This window comes from Pristis pectinata, chromosome 2 (assembly GCF_009764475.1).
Source record: "Pristis pectinata isolate sPriPec2 chromosome 2, sPriPec2.1.pri, whole genome shotgun sequence".
Lineage (NCBI taxonomy): Eukaryota > Metazoa > Chordata > Chondrichthyes > Rhinopristiformes > Pristidae > Pristis > Pristis pectinata.
In genome coordinates, this window is record NC_067406.1 from 57,630,050 (window position 1) to 57,648,027 (window position 17,978).

The 17,978-nt window shown below is 41.9% G+C and overlaps 1 protein-coding gene across 8 annotated transcripts in view; it reads right to left on the reverse strand.

The window, feature by feature from the left end:
* slc7a2 (solute carrier family 7 member 2) overlaps positions 1–17,978 on the reverse strand; it is a 115,006-nt gene that overhangs the window by 56,249 nt on the left and 40,779 nt on the right. The window contains exon 1 of one of the 8 annotated variants that reach the window (XM_052034063.1): positions 8,083–8,110. The exons of 6 other annotated variants lie outside the window; for them this stretch is intronic. The gene's annotated coding sequence lies outside the window, so the exon portion shown is untranslated. Of the gene's footprint in view, positions 1–7,917; positions 7,940–8,082; positions 8,111–17,978 lie in introns of those variants that run through there. One more of the 8 variants, XM_052034072.1, reaches the window with a different exon arrangement.

Sequence of the window (17,978 nt, forward strand, 5' to 3'; positions counted from 1 at the left end):
TTTCTTAAATAGAGGAACAATATTAGCCACTCGCCAGTCATCCAGGACCTCACCCGTGGTCAAAGGATACAAAGATACTAGTCAAAGCCTCAGCAATTTCCTCTCTCACCACCCTCAGTAACCTGGGGTATAATCCCATTGGGCCCCAGAGACTTATCACCTTAATACTGTTTAGGAGACCTAAAACTACCTCCTTGACCTCTAAATGCCCTAACATGTTTATGCTCTCAGTTCCAATTTCTGCATCCTGCATGTCCCTTTCCTGGGTAAATACTGAAGAGAAATACTCATGCAGAACCTCACCCACATCCCCTACATCCTAACACAGATTCCCTTTTTATCCTTAAGTGGTCCTACCCTTTCCCTCGTTATCCTCCTATTCCTTACGTAGGTATAGAATGCCTTTGGATTCTCCTTAGTCCTAATTGCTATGGACTTTTCATGGACCCTCCTGGCTTTCCTAATTTCTTTCATGAGTTCATTTCTAGCTTCTTTATAGTCCTCACGTGTTCTGTCTGATCCTAACTTCTGAAGCTCATACTTGCTCTTTTTCTTCTTGACTAAGTTCATCACTTCTGTGGACATCCAAGGTTCTCTTATTTTGCCATTCATGTCCTTCCTTCTAATCAGGACATACCTATCCTGTACCCTATGTATTTGATCCCTAAACACTTTCCACATGTTCGACATGGACTTGCTAGCAAAAAGGTGTTCCCAGTTTACTGTACCTAGTTCCTGCCTTATGCCTTCATAATTAGCCCTGCTCCAATTTAAAACCCTCCCGCTAGCCCCATACCTATCCTTATCTATAGCTATGCTGAAAGTTAATGAGCTGTGGTCACTGTTCCCCAATAGCTCACCCACTGACAGGTGAGCCACCTGGCCAGGCTCATTACCCAACACCAGGTCAGAATAGCCTCTCCCCTTGTTGGACTGTCAACAACCCCTCCTGGATACACCTAACAAATTCTGCCCCATCTAACCTCCTTGCACTAAAAAGGTCCCAATTTATATTTGGGAAGTTGAAGTCTCCCATGACCACAACCCTGTAATTTTTTTTTTTTTTTTTTTTTTTTTTTTTTTTTTTTTTTTTACACACATTTACCTATCAACAAGAAAAGCTTAGAATTTGCACATAAACTTGCTGGAAACTTGATCCATTTAAACATCAAGTCCCTTGTGGGAAAAATTGTGTAGGTATCCAAGAAGCCATATTCCATTAAAAGATCATTGCCGTAAAGAAACAAGCCAAGAAAAAACTGGGAGAAATCAAAGCAATAAAAATCTAATGGTAGCAGGAAACTGTAGGAATAATTAGAATACGTACACTGTAGCACCTATGTGAACTGTAAAAGCTAACTGTCCCAAGTCACTGGAAAATCACCAGTCACATTGCAGTATGAACCCAAACAATTTATTTCAGCTGGCATATTACAGAACAGAATGTTATCTATTGTGCTCAAAAGCAAGTTAAATATTTAGCTTTGAAAGTACATACATTGCTCTGCCTACGTAATGGGCTTGTCAGCAAAATCAGTGAAAGTAAAACACTGGTGTTCCTGCAAACTGTTCCACATCTGACACCTGGATATCAGAAAGTAGTGGGTTCAAGTCCTACTCCAGTGACTTCAACAAAAGAAACTAGGCTAATGCTCCAGTGAAGAAATGAAGACGTGCTGCATTGTTGTGGATGAGAAGTTAAACCAAGATCCTATCTAAAAGATCCCATGGCAATTTTTTCAAAGAGGATTGGGAATCATAAGATATCTTTATTAGTCACATGTACATCAAAACACATAGTGAAATACATCTTTTGCGTAGTGTTCTGGGGGCAGCCCACAACTGTTGCCACGCTTCTGGTACCAACATAGCATGCCCACAACTTCCTAACTCATATGTCTTTGGAATGTGGGAGGAAACCAGAACACCCGGAGAAAACCCATGCAGACACAGGGAGGACGTACAACTCCTTACAGACAGCGGCCGGAATTGAACCCGGGTTGCAGGCGCTGTAAAGCGTTATGCTAACCGCTACACTACTGTGCCAGTAATCTGGTGTCCTGCCATTATCTATCATTCAAACAAACTTTTAGTATATGCTATGCTTCGAGTTGGCAGCATGTCAGAATCCATGAGGAAGGACACCATTACCCTCATCTACAAGCAGAAGGGGGAGAGGGAGGACATCAGAAATTGGAGACCCATCTCACTGTTGAATGTGGATTATAAGACCCTGTCCAAGGCCATCGCCAACAGGATCAAGTCTGCTCTGGGACAGGTGATCCACCCGGACCAAACCCGTGCTGTACCTGGCAGGAAGATCTTTGACAGCCTTGTGCTGCTCAGAGATACGATCGCCTACGTGCGGGACAGAGGGGTGGACACCTGCCTGGTCAGCTTGGACCAGGAGAAGGTCTTCGACAGGATATCACACACGTACATGTTGGACGTGCTCTCCAAAATGGGCTTTGGGGAGGGAATCAGGAATTGGATCCAACTGCTCTACACGGACATCCGTAGCGCAGTCCAAATCAATGGGTGGGAAACAGACAGCTTCCCCATCAAGTCTGGAGTCAGGCAGGGCTGCCCTCTCTCCCGTCTTGTTTGTGTGCTGTATAGAACCCTTTGCCGAAACCATCAGGAAGGACGAGAGCATCAGAGGGCTGACGTTGCCAGGCAGTGGGGGCACCCAGGTGAAAACCTCCCTGTACATGGATGACATCGCCGTCTTCTGCTCAGACCCAAGGTCAGTCGGCAGATTGATCAGCATCTGCGACCAGTTTGAGTTGGCATCAGGGGCCAGAGTCAACCGCGCGAAGAGCGAGGCCATACTCTTCGGCAAGTGGCCTGACCGATCCAACGTCCCCTTCACCGTCAGGCCTGACTATCTGAAGGTGCTGGGGATCTGGTTCGGAGGGGCCGGGGTGTGCAACAAAAATTGGCGGGAGCGGATTGGGAAGGTGAAGCAGAAACTGGGACCGTGGGAACGGCGCTCCCTATCGATATCTGGGAAGAACCTGGTCATCAGGTGTGAGGTGCTCTCAGGGCTGCTGTACTTGGCGCAGGTGTGGCCTGTTCCTTACTCCTCCCTTGCCATTTTCTGGTTCGTCTGGGGATCCAAGATGGAGCGGGTCCGACGGGTCACCTTGCACAAGTCCCTGGACAATGGGGGTAAAGGTGTCCCCAATGTCGCCCTCATCCTGATGACCACCTTCGTCTGTGGCTGCATCAGGCTCTGCGTAGAATCCAAGTACGTGGGCACCAAGTGTCACTACGTACCGAGGTTCTACCTGTCCCAGCTGTTGCAAAGGATGGGCCTGGCCCCGTGGCCACAGGGCGTCCCAGTCAGCTGGACGTTGCCGCACTACCTGTCCTTCGTGGAAAAGTTCTTCTGGACCAATCCCTTGGACCATAAGTCCATCAGGAAGTGGTCAGCACGGAACATCCTGCAGACACTGCAGGAGAAGGACTCGATGGACACCGTGGAGTGGTTGCCTGAGCAGACAGTCCAGACCATCTGGCAGAATGCCTCGTCGCCAGAACTCACCAACAAGCACCAAGACCTCGCTTGGCTGGCGGTGAGAGGGGCCCTCCCAGTCAGATCCGTCCTGCACGGTTGGGGCATCACCCCCAGCGCGCGCTGCCCCTGGGAGGACTGCGCTGGGGACGAGACAGTCACCCACCTCTTTGTGGGCTGTGGGTTTGCTAGGAGGGTGTGGCAAAAGATGCAGGGGTCCTTGTCACGTTTCATCCCCAGCAGCAGCGTAACAGAGGAGTCTCTGATCTACGGGCTATTCCTGGGGACACACACAGAGACGGACATCAATTGCTGCTGGAAGGTCATCAACTCGGTGAAAGACGCCCTTTGGTCTGCCCGAAAATTGTTGGTCTCCCAGCACTGCGAGATGTCCGTAGGGGAATGCTGTTGACTGGCACATTCCAGGCTGCAGGAGTACGTGCTGAGGGACGCACTGAAGCTGGGTGCAGCCAGCGCGAGGGCTCGGTGGGGAAGGACGACAGTTTAGGGTTCTTCTGCCACAGGAAGAGGGGCGGGGTCAGGCGAGGAAGCCGCTCGAATGTTGTAAATATGGGATTGGGGTATCACCCCAGGGAGCCACATGTGTGGCATCGGTGCTGTGTTTTTTATATATAAGGTAACACTAAGAATTGAACTGTACATGAACGTAAAGGTTTGAACAGTTTTATTATTGTATATAGTTTCTTTTATTATGAATAACGTTTATTTTGTATTAAAAAAATCTGTAGGAGTTTGCTGTGTACAAGTTGACTGCCGTATTCTATTGCTACATGAATGACTACTACAGAAGTTTTTCATTGGCTATAAATCAGCTTGGGATGCCCAGAGGTTGTGAAATGCATTACAGATGTATTTTATTTTATTTTTCTTCCTTCCAATAAAAGTAGGTTATCTATTTTTAATGGAACTTGCAAGCATAACTCCAAAACGGAAACAGGAAATGCTGCAGGTATTCAGCATGTTAAACAGCATTCATCGGGAAAGAAACAGAGCTGAAGTTAAACGAACCAGCCTGTAATTACTCAATTTATTCCTTCCTCCCTTTTTAAGCAACAGTGGCACGATGGCAGTTCTCTAATCCTCTGGCTCCCTCCTGCAACCAGAGAGGATTGAGAAAACATAGTCAAGCTTTGGCTCTTTTTTGGAAAGACAAGAAGTCCAGTTCCACGAAGGGAATTTGCAGTATTAACACATATAAATCATTGTATTATTGTGGTGAATTCAGGTACTATAGAACAAGAATTAAAATTAGGATGTGGAGTGGGACCTAGCTAGAATGCATTTCCATTTATAAAAAAAATGCTTTTGCACCATACACTAAGCAAAATCAGTGAACAGACATTGCAGGAACTCAGTAACGATAGCTGCATTCAAGCAAAAAAACCATTATCCTAGTGACTCTAGCCTGGTGCTGTCAGCAGTTTCAACAGGCAGTTATTTATCAGCATTGCAGGCAAATTGGACAGCACTGGCAAACTCTGAATAGATTGGAATTCCACCGGTCAGGTGGATTGTAAAAGATCCCATGGAAAAGGAATAAGTTTTAGAGTCATTGTGTTTTACGGCATGGAAACCGGCCCTGAGCCATTCCCATTTGCCTGCATTTGACCCATATCCCTCTAAACCTTTCCTTATGAATCTTCTAGCTATCTAGCTTAATCACATCCTTCTTATAGCATGGCAACCAGAACTGCACACAAAACTCCAACAAGTCCTGTGCAGCTGTAACATGACATCCCAACTCTTGTACTCAAAGCCTTGACTGTTGAAGGCCAGCATGCCATATGCCTTCTTCACTACCCTGTCAAACTGTGTCACCACTTTCAGGGAACTATGTACTTGTACCCCTAGGTTTCTCTAGGTACAACACTCCCTAGGGCCCTGCCATTCTCTGTGCATGTCCTGCTATGGTTCATCTTCCCAAAATGCATCACTTCACACTGATCTGAGATAAGCACCATCTGCTGTTTTTCCTCAGTTTTCCAGTTGATCTAGACAACCTTCTTCACTGTCCATTCTACCACCAATTTTGGTGTCATCGACAAACTTATTAATCATGCCACCTTTATTGTCATCCAAATTATTAATATAAATGACAAACAATTTGCTAACAATGTTCTTGCTGACTTTTTCAGCAAACATTGATCATTTGTGTTTCTGGAATTGAGAAACAAAAACTTCCGGAGTACTTGATTAAGTTAGAAAAAAATGGGCACAAAACACAAATGTTTAGTTGTTGAATTTGCTACGATCATGATTTTCAGCACTATGTAAATGTAGATGTTTACTTTTATCAAACTGCAGTTTGCTAATGAAGTGACATAAGGAATTGAGGTCAATTAGTGAATGTCTAGAGAAAGAACGGATATGGTGAGAAAGGTGGATTACTCCAATAAGCAGTACCCACTCCAAAAACATCCTCAGCCTAAAAATCAATGGCATAACTGATTTCCCAACATCATATGATTGAAGATTGACTTTATCTAGAGTGAAATGAGGCAACAACTATTTCTGGGTCAATTGGTGTCAATCTGAAAATTCAACTGGGCATTTCCTTAAGTAATTCATCCTTGCAAATCTGACGGGTATGCATGGCATGGTGTCATTTTCAATGCATCACTGTTTTTGGAGAGTAGCAAGGGAAATCAGACAAAGCTGCATCAGGTCTGTAAGATCAAGCTGGTCATTCTCAAGACCAACAGATTTTAATAAAGAACTGCAGGACTGTAATCCCTGTAATGCACATTCTTACTTAATTTTGATCCTCTCCTCAACTACTGTTCTCCCCTCAAGACCCCAGCCCCAATACTATGACCTAACCCCATCACCATATTTCCCACAATGTTTTCTAGTACTTTGATGACTCAGTCCTACATTTGCTACTGAATGGGTACTTTATCTGCTCACTGGTCACCACTTCAACAATAGGCAAATGATTAGAAATTAGGTTGGTCATATCTAGGCAGAGGTAAAGGGTCACAGACAAATGGCCTGTGCATCTTTAAAGGATTACGAGTGCTTAGTTTGCCAGAATGTGGACCCTCACAGGTTTTTGAAACACAAGATTAATTGTCACAAGGAAAGCAACAATTCTGATTTTTGTTAAATTGCTCAGTTACATTGGGAATGCCCTGACTCCAAGTGGACCCAAGGAATTGGAATGAGATTCCTTAGCTTCCCTAATTCCTCAACAATGCAATAAACACTCAAGGAATTCTGGAAGTAGAACGAGAAGACACATCCTCTACACTCACAACCTCACCTGAGATTTCTGATTGGGGTGGATATTTTGCAGATAATGTGCCCATTCAATAGCAAATCAATTTGTGTACTCTAGAAACCATTTCTAAAAGAAAGTGCATATATGCTTAACTATATTTACCAACAGAAGAAATCTCATTTTAACTCTTCAAATGCAAGTGCTCTTTACATACATTAAAGTATTCAAGCAAGTCAGTAATGAAAAAATCAGATGGGTTTTCTTTGATTCAGGTTTCTGCTTTTGCTTCAGTACTTAAATCATTCCCATTTGAGCCCAACTGAGGTAGGAGCTCCAACAATGCATGTGGCTAATGTTGTTGCTCATTACCTTAGTATTATGATTGAGGTTTAAAAGTAGTGATTTGTCCCATAGCAAATGGTTCTGGACACAACTCTCTTATTTCCCTCAATGACTGCTGAAATGTGTGGCTTCCTGACATTTCTGCTACATTGCGCCACTACCTGATCACTCCAGCCCTTATCATCTCCAGCAACTCCTCCCGCACCCCCCCCCCCAACCAATTAATGCCAGCAAGGAACTGTTTCCAAAATACACTTTTTCTTGACCTTTCCTTCCTTGCATCATTTCTAATTCAATATAGAAAAAGAGTCTTCTTTCCATGCAAACTATTTATACGGTTCAAGTATCCGGTTATAGGTTTGTTTGAGGGATTAAATATCCAACAGCAGCTGTTTGCTATTGGCTACTCCACCCCGTTTTACTTCAAACAAGTACAAATTCTTTGACAGGAAAATGCACAAATTCAGGGCATCTCAAAGCAATGAAAACAAAATTTAGGTCAGATACAATCACTAAGCAGATTTCAGGGTCTTGAGGCCCTAGCTTCAGAAGCAGCAAAAAAAAAATCACTGCATGGTAATGTTTCATTTCTGATTTTAATTAAGCATTCTATACAATATAGAAACCGTTGATTAAATATATACTTCCTATAAATGCATTGTACAGTATTGGATATCTGAATGATTTATGGAGATTGTTCTGAAGCAAGATTTTCACGTTTACCATTATTGAAAGTTATAATCTATTTAACAAAAGAGAAGTAATTGATCACTGGGAAGGTGAAAACAAAAAGACTAAATATCTAAATATTACTTACCAAATGAATTGAGCTGACCTGCTCAATATGGATTGTTTGAGTCCAGGACTTTAAAGGAGATAAAATAAGCCTTTCTTCCAATGATTTCAACTAGCACCACAAAATTCTAACACTCAAGAGTGCAGCTTAGCAGAAAAACATCGTACATGAGTGCAAGACACTTACCAGCAATCATCTGGGCTGAGTGAGGTCGTCACGATTATGCTTCAGCATTTTTAGCTGACTCATACCAACATTGGATATTTTTATCCATTTCAGCCAACTGGCCACAACAGGTTTGCAACATGCCCACAGAGGACTTGCAAATAAATAAAATGTTGGGTCACACACACACAATAAAACACTGGCAATGTGATACATTTCTGGGGCCATATGGAGCAAATGCATTTCCAAGAATGGGGATTGAAATGATGTAGATGGACTGAAGAATCTGTCCTCTTTGAGAAATCTTTTGGTAAAGATGTTTACAATCTTGAATAGTTTAATTTAAATAAGTAACTGTTTCAAATAGTTGAATATTTGATAACCAGAGAACCAAGATTTACGGCAAATGACAAGGAAGCAATGTAAATGAAAACATCTTTGCATGAGTGGTTTGGATTTTAAATGTACTTATTGGTGGGAGAAACAAATGCAATTAATTTTAGCTTTCAAAAGATAATGCACAAATGCTTGGTAAAAAACAAAGGATATACGAAAAGGATGAGATTAACTGGATTACCATTTGAATGAGCTGGAAGAGATTTAATAGACTCATTCTTCACTTTAACTCTTTAGTGTTCTAAGATTAAACACAGAACAGTACAGCACAAGATCAGGCCCTTCAGCCCATGATGTCTGTACCAAGCATGAAGCAAAATTAAACTAATCCCTTCTGCCTGCACATGATCCATATCTTTCCATCCCCTGCAGATTCATGTGCTTATCTAAAAACTTCTTGAACGCCACTATCGTATCTGCTTCATCAGATCCACCACCCCTGGCAGCTCATTCCAGCACCTACTGTTCTGCGTAAAAAAAACTTGCCCCACACATCCCTTTAAACTTTCCCCCTCTCAACTTAAACCCATGCCCTCTAGTATTCAAAATTTCTACCCTGGGAAAAAGATTCTGTCTATGCCTCTCATGATCTTATAAACTTTTATCGGGTCTCCCCTCAGCCTCTGACGCTCCAGAGAAAACAATCCAAGTTTTTCCAACCTCTCCTTATTGCTAAAACCCTCTAATCCAGGCAGCATCATGGTAAACATTTCTTCTGCACCCTCTGCAAAGCCTCCACATCTTTCCTGTAATGGGGCAACCAAAACTGCAGACAATACTCCAAGTGCGGCCTAACCAAAGTTTTATACAACTGCATCATTACTTCCTGATTCTTATACTCTATGCCCCAAGCGATGAAGGCAAGTATGCCATATGCCTTCTTTACCACTCTATCTACTTGCATTGCCACTTTCAAGGAAGTAGGGATTTGGACCCCAAGATCCCTCTGTACATTAATACTGTTAAGGATCCTGCCATTAACTGTATACTTTTCCCTTATATTTGACCTCCCAAAGTGCAACACCTCACACTAGCCCAGATTAAACTCCATTTGCCATTTCTCCACCCATAACAGTAACTGATCTATATCCTGCTGTATCCTTTGACAACCTTTTTCCCTGTCAGCAACTCTACTCATTTTTGAGTCGTCTGCAAACTTACTAACCAACCCATCTATGTTTTCGTCCAAGTCATTTATATACATTTCACAGCCAACGATGATTTTATTTCCTGTTGCTGCATGCTATCTCAAACCTTCCACTTAAAAAGTCTGTGAGGAAGCTGTAACAGAGGTAAGGGAAGTATGACCTTATGCTGACTTCAGGACGATTTCACAATGCATATGAGGAGATCATAAAGCATTGACATAGTCATTTCACTAAAGAACAAATCATAAGTGAGAAAGAACAAGCAGAGGTGGCAATGAAGGAGCAGGAAATTGTTGATGTGGTCTAAAATCCAAATGCCAAGATACTGGATAACATTGCACTTGTTTTTAGGCTCTAATCGCACAAAATTTAATTTTACCCAAGTAGATTGTGGCATTCATGTAATTGGACAGGGCTCTTCCATGCACAATCCAGCACGTTGTATGCCTGATGCAAGGAAATAGCTAAAGATGGCTAAACATTACTCATGTAACACCCATTTTCACCTGTACAGACATAAACTGGACATCATTGCAGAATACTATCAGTATAATCAAGAACACATCACATTGATCTGTTGCTTTTCTTGCAACATGACGGGTCACTGTTGACGTCAGGAGACCTAACAGGACAACTTCAGAACTGACTGCAGGGTGCTTGGCATCTTTCAAAGTCCATTGCATGTGCTTAAGCTAGCAAGGGGTGCATTTTCCAGCATTTATCTCCTGGGATATTCAATGGGTGCTTCTGTATTGACACTGTTGACAGCATTCCATTACAGGTTGCATCACTGTGGCCATGGCCATCTTCTCTGGTGGATCAGGGCTTTGCGGCAAGGGGCAAAAAATGTGCCCATCAACAAAGAATCTACTCTCACAAATCCTTCAAGGACATGACCTCCCCACCAGACCGGAATGATGAAGAAAAGGCCAGACTGTGAACCTCACCTGCCACCTGCTCATGGTCCCCCTAGCAATCCTGCAACCACACTTACCCCCTGCTGCACAGCAGGGTGGACTGTGGCAGAAACCTTAATTGTGCAGACTTTCCACAAGGTGAAGTCAGTCTTAAGTGGTGACAAAGCCTCATACAGTGGAAACTGTGGAGCTGCCCTTGAATGACCTGATGGTCTTCGAAAGGATCTTTCGCTCATCATAATAATAAAAATTACTTTAAAATACTACGTTAATTAAATAGTAAATATAGTGAAATAAAAAAAAACAAATTTTATCTTTTTAAACTAAGTTTGATAATGCCATTCAGATAAACAGTGATCTTGTTTGTATGGCAGTCATAGCTGGCACAAAGCAGAGAGACCAGCTGCAAAATATATTCCACTCTCAGCCCATGCATCTGACCCCAACGTGTTTCTGACTTCCTCAAACACTATCCAGCCCTCCATCTAACTGACCACAACAGATCTCTGTCAAGCCTCCCAATGTGCTGCTCTTTGTTAAATCAGAGAGGTCAACCAGGCACCGCATTCATGTAGAAATTTAGTCCACTTTGATTTCAGTGAGAAAGATATAGAATCTCAGGCACTTGGATTTTCCAGCATTGTTGACTTCACAAGACTGCAGACAGGTACTTGCAGTTAATGGCATCTTGGTTGCAGCTCCAGGTAGACAGCAGCAGCATCACCTTGTGAAGTTTGTGGTGGATAACTGCAGTCTTCCACTAGCCTCACTGAGGACTGAGCAGTAATACTAAATTAAGAATTAAAGAAGGGTTGTTGAATCAAAGAATGTGGTCACTGGAAATTGCAAATATTAAGATTATTGCAGAATGTCTTTTAGGAAGTGCCATTTTAACATTACAACTGAAAGCAGAATGACTTAAAGATGTCAATTAATTTGTGATCCCTAGGTTATGTCAGGGTTCAGTTCCTGTGTACCGTTTGTAACTCAGACAGTTCGCAAGTCAGAAATGCAGTCAGGAACAGAGTTCCCAGGCAGCAGAAAAAGCTTGCAGCCCTGCAGCAGCCAGAAAATCCAACCTGCCAGTCTCCCAAGTGCTTGTTTCTGTATATAGGCTACTCATAAATTGGGCATTTGTAACCTGGACACTCAAAATGCAATTCTTCTGTTACACTCAATGTAATTATACCTTCACTGTAAGTCACTTATTTTCTTGCCTAAGTAGAAATGGAATGTTTTTACGAAGTGTCAGAATGCAGCTTTGCTCACTAGAATTGCACGTTGTGAACTCAAATGCATTGTTCCCATGATTTTCCAACTTGTATATGAAATGGTGAGGAAAGCAAGTCTGAATTTGAAATCTTTGCTCCAGCTGAATGTGTCAGGAGTAAGATTTTGTAAAACTACTCCTGATAGAACATAGAGTGCATATCAGTTAAGGTAATGATGCTTTGAACTTGGTGTTAATAGATTGTCTAATGTTTATGGCTGGTTAAGATTATAGCAAAATGCCCAAACTACTATCTTCATCATCAATCAATAACCCTGATGTTTTTATATATAGGTTATTGGTTTTATTGAGCTGATTATTACAAATTTTGACCTTGGCCATCAAAAGAAAAACACTTGCGATGAATAAGCATTTTTACTTGCTTTCTTCGGGAGTCTAAATAATACTGGCAGAGTCAACATTTAATTTCCATACTTCATTGTTTGAAAAGGTGGTGGTGAGTTGCCTTCTTGAACCATGGCTGCCTTTGATGAAGAAACACCCCTGGGGTAGTCATGAAAGTTGTTCCAAATCTCTGATCCACTGACCGTGAAGGAATGCAGGTGGATTTCCAAATTAGGTTGGTGGATGACTTGGAGGGGAATGCATAGAGGTGGCAATCCCATGTTTTGCTGCTCTTGTCCTTCTAGTTGGAGGGAGCAGAGGTTTAAGAGATATTATCAAAGAAGCCTTAGCATCTTGCTGCAGCTGGGGCACACTGTAAGTCAAGTGTGCTGGGAGTGAAAAGAATGAAAGTTCAAGATGTAGATGGAGTACCAATCAGATGTCTTGAATGGTGTTGAGCTGCACTGATCTTTTCAAGTGAAAAGTTTGCAATCCTAATATGCCATGTAGATGATGGAAAGGCTATGGGGAAATCTGGAGATGAGGCATAAGCTGTTTGGCTGTACAGTATTTTACAGCTTTCTTAGAAGTGAGATGAAGGGGTCTACATAGATGAGATCTGTTCTTTTCAGTCTGACATCTACATTCTTCAGGCCTTGCTACCTTTTGATTAGTGGTGCTACTGAGACACTCTTAAATGGATAAGGTCTCTACCGGAAGTACCTACTGTTCTCTTTCCCATTTTCATTTTTTTCCCCCATTGTTATTGAATATGAAGCAGTACTGATTCAACAGCTGCAGGAAGCTAGTGGGTATTATTCAGAATTTCTATGATTTCCATGCCCTTATTCATCCTGAGGTTACAGGACTTCATGGGATACAAAGTTAATGAAGGCCAGTCCTGAGAGACTCCCTATCAACTGGGCAACACTATGTCACCAAATCTGAGACAACTCCTAGTTAAACCCTGTCAATGAGACTAGGAATACCCAGAATTTGTGATGGGGAAGTACAGGACAATGGTTGAAAAGTATGATTCTGTGGATGACTACTCAGGGTGGTGCTTGACTTGCCCTTTAGTTAGATGTCAAATATCTTTTATCGGAGGACTTTGCAGGGTTGACTTGTCCAGATGTGCCTTTGACTTGGGTACCAGAATCAGATATGACAATGTTTTGTGGTCTGTCTTATTTTATTCTCATTTTTTAAAAAACAATTTGATACAACTGAGTGGCCTGCTAGACCATTTTTAACAGTGTCAATAACTTAAAGGGGGGGGGGGGGGGTCTGCCATTAAAGGTGACAGATTCCTTCCCTGAAGGAAGGAATGGGCATGAGTGAGGCAGACAAGCTTTTACAATCATCTAAAATTTAATACTATCCCTTTAAGTCTAAATTTAAATCTCCCAATGGCAGTCATGGAATTGGAACTTGCATACCTAGATCTTTAGTCCAGGCCTCTGAACTATTATTCATATCAATTTAGCCACCATATAATGTTCCCCTTATTAGGATAAAATTGGTCTTTTAGGAAAGTGCCTGTACATTAAACAAATGTGTGCTTCAAAAGGAGCATATTTTATGAACTAGTAGCATGCAGCCTCTAGTCTTGCACGAGTTGCAGCCTCCTCCAGTTAAACACTGGAAGGACCAGAACCATCATTTTTGACCAAAGCCATAAACTTCACCCCTTTGCCAATGATTTAATTCAACATTCTTAGGCTGAAATTGATGCCTTGCAACCTTGCTGACCTAACTCAGTTTTGAACCAGTCTCACTTCCAATATCTTTTACCAGAAAGGCCCCCCATCTCTGTAACTTTCCACTTTTCCCTGCCAATAAATCCCACATCTTTTATCACATCCAGGTTTGACTATTACAAAAATCATCTGGCTAGTCTCTCAACCTCTATATTCTCAACCTTTAGCTTATTGAAATTCTAACCCTCACCCAATCACACCCTGGTTTCTGTTGATCTACTTTAAGCCACTGATTTTAACTCTACATACATACACACACACTTTTTCCCATGTAAAATATAGGATATAAATGGGAATTAATGTTTTAGTCTCAGCTTGAGAGCCAGTGGCATGCAATATTTTTATACTGGAAGGTCATGGTAAATATCATTCGGGATGGGAGATGAATATACATACTTGTAGAACTAATAGTTCAGGCAGGCTGCCAATAACAGTTCATCTGGTCACCCTGTCAAGCCATGCAATGAATAATTTTACATCACTGTGCATAATAGTTGCAAACCCCCCCAAGACAAATGAGCAAAATAAGGAAATAGTAGTGAATTACAGAAACTGGGGGAAAAAAAAATCACTACAATTCATGCAAGAGCTAATAATATCATGTGATCAATACAAAGCAAAACTAATGCAATAAGAATATAGGACTAGATATGTAAACCACACTCACTTGAAGGAAGAGATTGCTCAAGCTAGCTAGAGTAGCTTTTGAACTACACACAAAGGATCAATATTTTTGTTCAATTTGTAGAAACCCCCAAACAGTTGATAACTGATAGCTGTTCTTAATTTGACACCCAAGAAAATTTACCCTGAATGTCTGTATCATATTTTGGGCAATATGGCATGACATTTGGGCCAAGAGTTTAAAAATAAGTACAATATCTGTACCAATTTTATATCATACAAGCTTATGCATATAAATCACAAGCAGAATTACAGTCTTAGCCTGATTGTTGGTGAATGACAGAAGCAGATGCATCACACTACGCAAGGAGGGGGGAAATTAATCAGAATCAAGTTTATTATCACTGACATACATCGTGAAATTTGTTGTTTTGCAGCAGCAGTACAGTGCAAGACGAAGACATAAAAATTACTATAAGTGACAAATAAATAGTGCAAAAGAGGAATAACAAGGTAGTGTTCATGGACCATTCAGAAATCTGATGGCAGAGGGGAAGAAGCTGTTGCTGAAACATTGAGTGTGGGTCTTCAGGCTCCTGTACCTCCTCCCCAATGGTAGTAACATGAACAGGGCATGTCCTGGGTGGTGAGGGTCCTTAATGATGGATGCTGCCTTCTTGATGCACAGCCTCTTGACAATGTCCTCGATGGCGGAGAGGGTTGTGCCCGTGTTGGACCTGGCCAAGTCTACAACCTTCTGCAGCCTCTTTTGATACTGCACATTGGAGCCTCCATACCAGGCAGTGATGCAACCAGTCAGAATGCTCTCCACTGTACATCTGTGGAAATTTGCAAGAGTCTTTGGTGACACACCAAATCTCCTCAAACTTCTAATGAAGTAGAACTGCTGGCATGCCTTCATGATTGCATCAATGTGTTGGGCCCAAGATAGATCCTCAGAGATGTTGATGCCGAGGAACTTGAAGCTGCTCACCCTTTCCACCGTTGACCCCTCAATGAAGACTGGTGTATTCTTCTGATTTCCACAATCGATTCCTTGGTCTTGCTGACATTGAGAGAGGTTATTGTTGTGATACCACTCAACCAACTGATCTATCTCACTCCTGTATGCCTCCTCATTGTCATCTGAGATTCTGATGTGCTCTTTTCTCCTGGAATGAATCTTGGGTCTCCCACTTGGATTCTCCCCCAGACCTACACAGGCCCACTAACAAATAACTATGATTTCCAACCTTTCACTAATAAAATTTAAACTGAATCTACTGAACTTTGAGCTGAAATAATTGGCCAGAAATTCATTCACTTGTGACACTTTTCTTATGTGCAATACAGCAGATTGAAAGCTGAAAAACAGTTGCTAAAGGTGTCTAGCAATTCCATTTGTGCACAGGAAATTATATTGTGGTTCTCCAGCTGCAAGATATGTTTATGCACAGAGGCCTGAGTGCATAGTAGTGACATATAATGCTGAGCAACACTTGAGTGCAGAAGTGAAAAAACCACAAATGTTGAGAATTTGAAACAAAAAAAACCAGAATATGTTGAAAACCCTCAGGTCAGGCAACTTGTGTAGAAGGAAAAAATAAGGCAATGTTTCAGGTTGAAGATCCTTTGTCAGTATTGGGAAAGACAAGTTAATTTTAAGTTTCAGACAAGGATGGGGAAATGGATAGGACAAAGGGAATATCTCTGATAGGATGAGGCTAGAATTGCCTTGTAGATAAGATGTTGAAGTTATTTGGTTGATAAGTTAATGAGGACAGTTAGAGACAAAGAACACAAGTAATGGAATGTAAAAGCTTTTTAAAAGGCAGGGACTAGGACAGGCCATGCTAATGAGGAGAGAAAAATAGTCAATATTACAGATGGATGACCTATAGTACAACTGCCTAGTTCTGACTCAAACAGAGAAGGAATTACTTTCACATGTTGAATTTATTATTTAGCCTAGAAAGCTGCAACATGCCCAGATGGAAGATGAGGTGCTGTTCTCCAAGCATACATTGGGCTTCATTACAACAGTGCAAAAGGCAGACAGTGGGAGGGAGATGAAGAATTATCCCATAGAGACTTCATTCCATTCTCCCAGTATCTGCTCATGATGAGATTTTCCACACAGATGCTTCTGAGATGTCTTTTTTCCTGAACCACAGTTTCCCCTTTGCCATAATGGAGAGCCCATGACCTCATCATCTCTTTCCCACTTATCTGATCTCATCCTGGACAGAGCAAGAATAGAATTCCCCTGGCCATCACTTTCCACCCCACCAGCTTTTATATTCAATGGATCATTCTTTACAATTTCCACCATCTTTAGTGAGATTCCATCACCAGACACGTTTCCCTCTCCTTTCAGCATTAAGGAACTGCTCCCGTCACAACCTCCTGGTCTCTGTCTCCAACTTATGCCCTTCTCTCAGCACTCAGCATGCAACTGCAGAAGATATACAACTCCCCTCCTTTAATCTCTTCCCTTACCACTATTCAGGGACACAGGCAGTAAGGGACCCAAAAATTTCTTCCAGGTGAAGCAGTGATTCATTTACATTTCTTCCAATGTACTGCAGTGCATTCAGTGCTTACAACATGGTGTCTTCTAGTGGAGAAATCAAACATAGATTTGGTGGCAGCTTTGCAAAACACCAAAGTTCAGTCTCCAGGGCATATCCTGAGCTTCCTCCTGTTTGCCACTTTAATTCTCAATCTCACTCCCACTATCTGTTTGTGGCCTCCTGCACATAATGAGACCCAACATATGCTTGAGGAACACGTTACAACATTCTGGGCACTATAATCAAAAAATCAACATTTTCAGGTACCTCACCTTCCCAGTTCGTCAAAATTAGCCAGTTCTGCTGTAAATCATCCATCTGTAACATTGGCTCAGTTTTTCTCCTTGAGCACAGCCTGACCTGCAGGGCATTTCCACTAGCTCCACATTTCACAGATTTTATATTCTTCTATGTTCATGTTCTCATTCTCTAATTGCTCTCAGTGACCTTTCAACCTACTTCATCAACATCTTATTCCCACAGCAACACTGGCCTCAACCTATCCATAATATTCCCTTTGTCCCATCAATTCCTCCCCCACCCTCTGCAAATTAAAACTTGTTTTCTCTCCTTCCTGGTTCTGATGAAGGAACATTGTTTCTCCTTCTACAGATGTTATAGGTTATTGGAGGGAAGTCCCCAGCCTCTGATCTTGTCCCAGGCCTATTTTCAATTAGATAATGTCCTCTTGAAGATGCATGACATCGATTTCCATCTCACACCTAGCAACTGTAGCCAAACACCCCAAATTTTACCAAAGTGTAGTGAGAGTATCACCTTTAGAAATCCCAGTATTGTGCAACATAATGCATACTAAAGTTCAACTACCTCACTCAAATTACACAGGACAGAAGTTTTTAAACCTTGGTAGGTGGTGGTTTGGA